We start from the raw sequence: 6,251 nt of genomic DNA, 5'->3' as shown, positions 1-6,251 counted from the left end.
GATCTCTGGGGCCACATTGCTTGCCTTTTCTCATCCCTGGGTGTTCCATGCTGTCCAGTCCCAGTGGTGCACCCCAGTTCCCAAGGAGCTCACTTCTGCAACCCACCACCACTTCCTGCCCATCCCCAACAGCGTGCCACACAGCTGGTAGAGCACACTTTTGCTGGGGAGGAGTCCTCCACCACTACTGCCATCATGATCAGGAGAGGAAGGGAGCATGCCGCCATTTTGCAGGGGAGCTGCCTATGAGAACATGGGTCAGCTATGGCCTCCCTATTCCAGTACTTGCATTAATACAAGAATACAATCAAGGTTGGCAAACCATGATGGTAATGCAACAAAAGCCATACATTTTCTCCATCAGTAGAACTAAAGCTCAGGCTTCTTTTGTATATGGTCATGATTTTGACACTAAATACATGTATTTTTATTAGCAGCTTCCTTGTACGTAATTGACTTTTGAGAGGATACTAAACAAAGACTGACAGATTCAGCTAAGCTGAACCAGTTTTTTTATCATTTATCTCAGTAGGGTCATTGTTATCAGTCATTGTTTAGGATTGTTTAACTACATGAAATGTCTCGGTGGTGCACAATATTGCTATAAAATAGTAATATTTTAAAGCAGTAGGCTTTGCCGTACAAATAATCCTGTATCATTTGCTATCTGACAGCAATCATTCTTCAGGTACTCTCCAACAGTTGCTTTATAAGATGCTCTTCTATAAATATGGGACTTCAGCTATCTAAGAAACAATTGCCACTTGATGGCCTCTCAACTGACTGTGAACAGCTGCCTCATCTCTTTCCAGACTAGCTGTTTAGGGTCATTTGAACAGCTACCAGCAATTTGTTTCAGACAGCTCAACCCTGTGTTTATTTCCCCATGTTTGACATGGCAAAAATTCCATCTATAAGTCAATGTTAACAAAGTTTTACACTGCAATAAGATTGTATATTACAGTGGTATGTGTATATATTCTCTTTTGCACAAACATACAAACATATGTGCACGCAAGTAAAACACACATTTTAATATAGAAAATGCTTTTCAGAAAGAAGTCAAGCTATTGGTTACTTCGGTGTTTCAGTTGTAATTGTACAGTGTTCAGCATAGCATTAATTGGCATTTGCTGTAATCCACAGGAGTAGGAGCTGTATAGTAGATCAATTAAGCCATCTAGAGTAGACTTTTGCAGCTTGGGACTTATCCATATGGTGCTATGAATTTGTGGCTTGTGACTGCTACCTGGAAAATGCAAAGTCATAATTACTAATTGGGCATCATATAATCATAGTACAGGAAGTATCTCAAAGGCTATCTGATCCAACATCTTAGACAATACAGGATTTGTTACAGTTAATACCATTAAGAGAGTAGCCAATATCAACAAGATTATGGTAAGAATGAAGGCAAAACAAAATATGAGAACAAATGCACCAAGCTTATATCAGAGAGGATCCGATATCACAGTTCAGAATTTTCAGGTTAAGCTCCTACAAGTACTTGGTGGATTTAAGTGTAGGTATTAAGTAAAAGGTAGAGGAAAAGGTAATATCCATGACAGGTGCAAACCAGGCAATCAGTACATCAGGGGAAGCAGCTGGGAAAAGGCAGGATCCACTGCAAAAACCATGTGAGATCAAATGAAGACTTATATTAAGAACACATTTCTATCTATCTATCTATCTATCTATCTATCTATCTATCTATCTATCTATCTATCATATTTTTATACTGCCTGACATGTATATCTCTAGACCAGGGATTCTCAACGTGTGGGTCCCCAGATGTAATTGGACTTCAACTCCCATAATTCCCATCCAAAGGCCAATGGGGGTGGGGATTATGGGAGTTGAAGTCTAATAACATCTGGGGACCCACACGTTGAGAAACCCTGCTCTCTAGACGGTGTACAAAATTTAAAATATTTAAAAGTCACAAATTAAAATACATGACAATAAAAACAATAGAATAAAATTATTGAAACACATGAAAGTCATTCTCACAACCAATACCAGGGTGGAGGAGGAGGCAGGGTTCAACCTTCCTTCCCCCAGAAGATCTATCTTTGTGTCTTTGGCGCACAAGCAGCACACCCACACAATCTGTGCTGCCAGGACCAGCACAGAACACTATCCACACTGCTCCCAGCAGCAAGAACCCTGCTCCAGGGTTGAGCCAAACTGGAATTGGTTCAGCTCAGCCCCAAACTGTTGAACCAAACTGGCTTGATGGCAAACTGGCATCAAACTGGTTTGCATATTTCTCAGCCATAACTGTGCAACTGTGCAGAGTAGAAGAATGTACCTGGGAGTTGGGGTTTAAGTAGAACAGCTTGCAGGATAAGTGGATGCTGCTTAGGGATTGGTAGTAGTTTTGTTCAGAGTAACACGAAGGCATGGCCTATACTCACAAGATCAATAGCCCTTGTGAGATGGAGTGGTGGAAGAAAAGAGCACGTGACTCAGCAGCCAGCAGAGTTATGATTGTAGGAATTTCCATGGGCTCAGAATGAAGGATAAATACAAGCCTGGTAAAAGAGGGAAATCCTTTTCGAATCTGGTTCGATCTAAGTGGTTCTGCATACGCATGGCCAGAGCTGTTGTGACAGCCTAATAGTAAGTGAAAAATAGTTAAGACAGGACAGTAAAGATCTTTTCTCCAATACAAAGCTAGATTAGCATCTTTTGGTCTAGGAAATTCTGAACAAGTTATACTTTCAATTTAATGTGCTTCATTTTAGACAAGCACTATAGAAATGTATCAGACAAATGAATCACGAGCAAGTGAGTAGGGAATCTGTTGCACCTGTAGAATTTTTGCTTGGATGCATTCCTCCTCATGCCAATCTCAAGCTATAAGCCCAAGGCAACGTGTGGGTAAATGGAGCCTAATTGTCAAAACAAGCACAAAATATGAGACTGTGCAAAGTATTTATTGCTTACATGGTGCAAAGGTTAAGGTTGACACATTAGCTTGCCATTTCCTCACTTTTTGTTGCATGAGTAAAACCTTATCTCATATCTTACCTTATTTTAAATATCTGAATATATGTATGCTTCACCTCTGTTTCACACAGACACAGACACAGACCCTTAAGGCTGTTCTCATGAGCAACATAGCCCAGGCTAACTCCCAGCAGCACAGATCAATAGAGGCCGTTGACTGGGCTGGAGTGCTGGGATCCTCATGGAGGATAGTCTGCTTGTGTGAAACACCAGTATCTTGCGGATTCAGGTGCTCCAGCCCAGCCATGACCTAGGCCATGCAGAGGCCCATTGCACATGCGTGGCAGCCTCCAAAATGGCCATCACGAAGGGGAAACGTCCAGAACAGGCCAAAGAATGCCAGAACTGGGACATTTTTGGCAAAAAGGGAGGTGTGTGGGGGGAGGGGGAACCTCTGTGGGTCCCCCCATGGCTTCAGAGAAGCCCCCCAGAGGAGATAAGTACTAAAAAAAAGTGAAACCCCCTGAACCAAACTGGGGGGGTCGATGAGGGCAAAACCGAATTGGCCTAGTCCAGTTTGGGTCCAGTTCGGACTCAAACCAAACTTGGCCAGACAGTTTTGTGCACACCCCTGATAGGAACTCAGACCTGCTGATCACAGAAGCTCCCACCATCACATTTACAGCATTTGCTACTTCAGACAAATGCTATGATTATGAGCAGCATGGGAGGGGTACTGAGGGGAAATTATTTATGTGCCAGTGTAGGACTTCTGGTCTTGCTTTGGACAGTGTGCATATGACACTGTACTTTTAAAATAATGTCTGAAAAAACCTATGGTTTGCAACTATGTCCCGCAACCATGTACTGCAAAAGTACTGAAAAGTCAGGATGCAATGGGAAGCAAACTACACCTTTTGAACGCCTATGTGCAACATGTGCTTTTGTATGTGGGTTTGTGTGAATTCAGCTTACAACCCACCCAAAAGCAATTACCAAAAGGAAGACTAGTTTTAAATAAATAATTTCAAATGGGATTTTAAAGGACATTTCAATAACACTAAGGGCTATTCAACAACAACAACAACAGCAACAACAACAACAACAAATATTTATATACTTCCAAAGCAGTTACATAGAGAAAGAATAAAAAAAAATAAGATGGATCCCTGTCCCCAAAGGGCTCACAATCTAAAAATAAACATAAGATATATACCAGCAACAGTCACTAGAGGTACTGTACTGGGGGTGGATAGGGCTAGTTACTCTCTCCCTGCAAAATAAAGAGAATCGCCATGTTTAAAAAGTGCCTCTTTTCCCAGTTAACATATTTACATATTACTATGTACACATGTACAATCTGTCTACAGTGTACACCAGCTGTTGATCTTTGTGCTTACAGTTATTCATATATTATGTGCAATGCACATATAGTTCATGCTGTACATCGTATAGCAAGTATACTCTGCGTTTGATATGTCTGACCTTCAGGTTAACTTTTAATGTGCATGCATGCATGCAACACATTCATGCACACACATGCATGTGTGCATAGAGACACTTGTGTCTCAATGCATCCATACATGTGTTTGCATGAATGCGAGTGCGCAGAGCATGCTGGAGAGACCCCTGATCCGGGAGGCTGATTTTTAGCCTCGCGGTCGGGGGTCTCCTTCTGAGTTGCCGTGCTGCGGAGTCATGCCACAGCAACACACGATCTGTTAACCTTGATCTGTTAACCTCTCCTTGGCTAAGGGGAGGGGTACTTAGGACGGTTTGCTGCCAGCAGCCACTTGGTTCCCGTGGCAGCACATGACCGCCAAAAAGCAGGCTAGGCTCCCTTAGCCCGCTTTTTGGCAATCGTGAGAATCGCCTCATTGTGTGAATAGTTATTTGACCTTGGGTATTTTCATTATAGATAACACAGACTGAGTTAACTTGTACATAGACAAATGTTTCAAATAGGCTCTTGTTAAATTCTAGAACAGACAGTGTGCCTTTCTGCCCCGGAATGTCTCACTATTAGTCTGCAACAGTTGTTTCACCTTTTCCTGACCCCTGCTGAGCCTGCTTGTAATGCTTTTGCCTATTATCCTCAGTTCAAGGACATAGTGGGGCAAAAAGGAGAGTGAATCAGATAAAATACTGAGACTAGATGTAATTGTTGGGGTGAATCTCTGCACTCCAGAACATGAGAACAGTTCTCATCGGAATAGGTGTGACGTTCAGTACACCAGACAGCTCTAGTAGGCATGGTATGTCACTGAAAGGTGTCCTATATTTTAAAAACAATATATAACATTGTCCTTGTCTCATGTAATTCATGTGTAGTATTTATTCATTCCTCATATTCTGTAAAGGACCTAGATAGTCTGGCAAGAGTCCTCAAATGTACTACAATTTGTCTTTCATCTTTCCATTTCTTTTTAGTCATAAGTGATGCATGAAATCTAATCTTGACTTCATACACTTTTTATACTCTTTATGCTTTATGGTGCTCAAAGCTATGTGACAGAGACTCATCAAAGTCATCATTGTGATGCATTTATCTGCACTGAACTGCCTTTGCTATCTATTAATCTTTTGGATGTTCAGATATTTTGAGTGTGTGATTATATATTGCATTATTTATCGAAAGATGTGCATTTTCCTAGCAGTAAATTTGCTTTGTTTCTGATTTGCTACCATCTACCTCAATTTTGCAATGTATTTATCGACTACCAAACAGTAGTCAGTGATCTTAAATTCACTTGTGAAACTTTGTTTTTAAAAGCCTAGAGGCAGTTTATCACACTGAAAACAGTGCAGTTACTTTTAATTACACTTTCTCCTGTGAAAAGCATCTACTAGTTTAAATAAATTTCTGGATTCTGTTGTGAATTTACATCTTTGTAATCTAGAACAAACATTTGGCTTAACTTTCTAAAACAATATAGTAGGGGAAAGCATTTTTCAAGTATACTTTATAGAAGGCTTTTTGTTTCCCTTCCTCTAATGCTGTCATTTCAGAATCTCTCAAGAAATAATACCGGATTGGCCCCACAGATAGTCTAGGTATTAGAATTGGGTTTGGGTAGTCTGCTTGGCTATGAAGTATGGACAGTCAATCCCATTTGCCTGAAAAGGTTCATCTCGGCATAGATAAATGAAGTGGTTCGGTTTTTCTGAGACACCTCCTGGCTAAAGTTGAGAACTGCAGATCTTACCATTCCTATTCCACAAAGAATGAAATTACTAAATCCAAGCATGCTGTGAAAGACTACATTTTTGACTTATTATATCCCAGAAAAGGTTTGGAT

At 40.8% G+C, this 6,251-nt stretch overlaps 1 long non-coding RNA gene across 1 annotated transcript in view; it reads right to left on the bottom strand.

Moving 5' to 3' along the window:
• Nucleotides 1-1,087: 1,087 nt before the first annotated feature.
• Nucleotides 1,088-6,251, bottom strand: part of LOC128352233 (uncharacterized) — an 87,809-nt gene continuing 82,645 nt past the window's right edge. The window contains exon 4 of the long non-coding RNA XR_008320275.1: nucleotides 1,088-1,249. This is a non-coding gene — a long non-coding RNA (uncharacterized LOC128352233). The remainder of the gene's footprint in view (nucleotides 1,250-6,251) is intronic.

Source organism: Hemicordylus capensis, chromosome 3 (genome assembly GCF_027244095.1).
Source record: "Hemicordylus capensis ecotype Gifberg chromosome 3, rHemCap1.1.pri, whole genome shotgun sequence".
Classification (NCBI taxonomy): domain Eukaryota; kingdom Metazoa; phylum Chordata; class Lepidosauria; order Squamata; family Cordylidae; genus Hemicordylus; species Hemicordylus capensis.
Note: the sequence above shows the minus strand (reverse complement) of the source record. Positions and strands in the feature narration are given on the sequence as shown.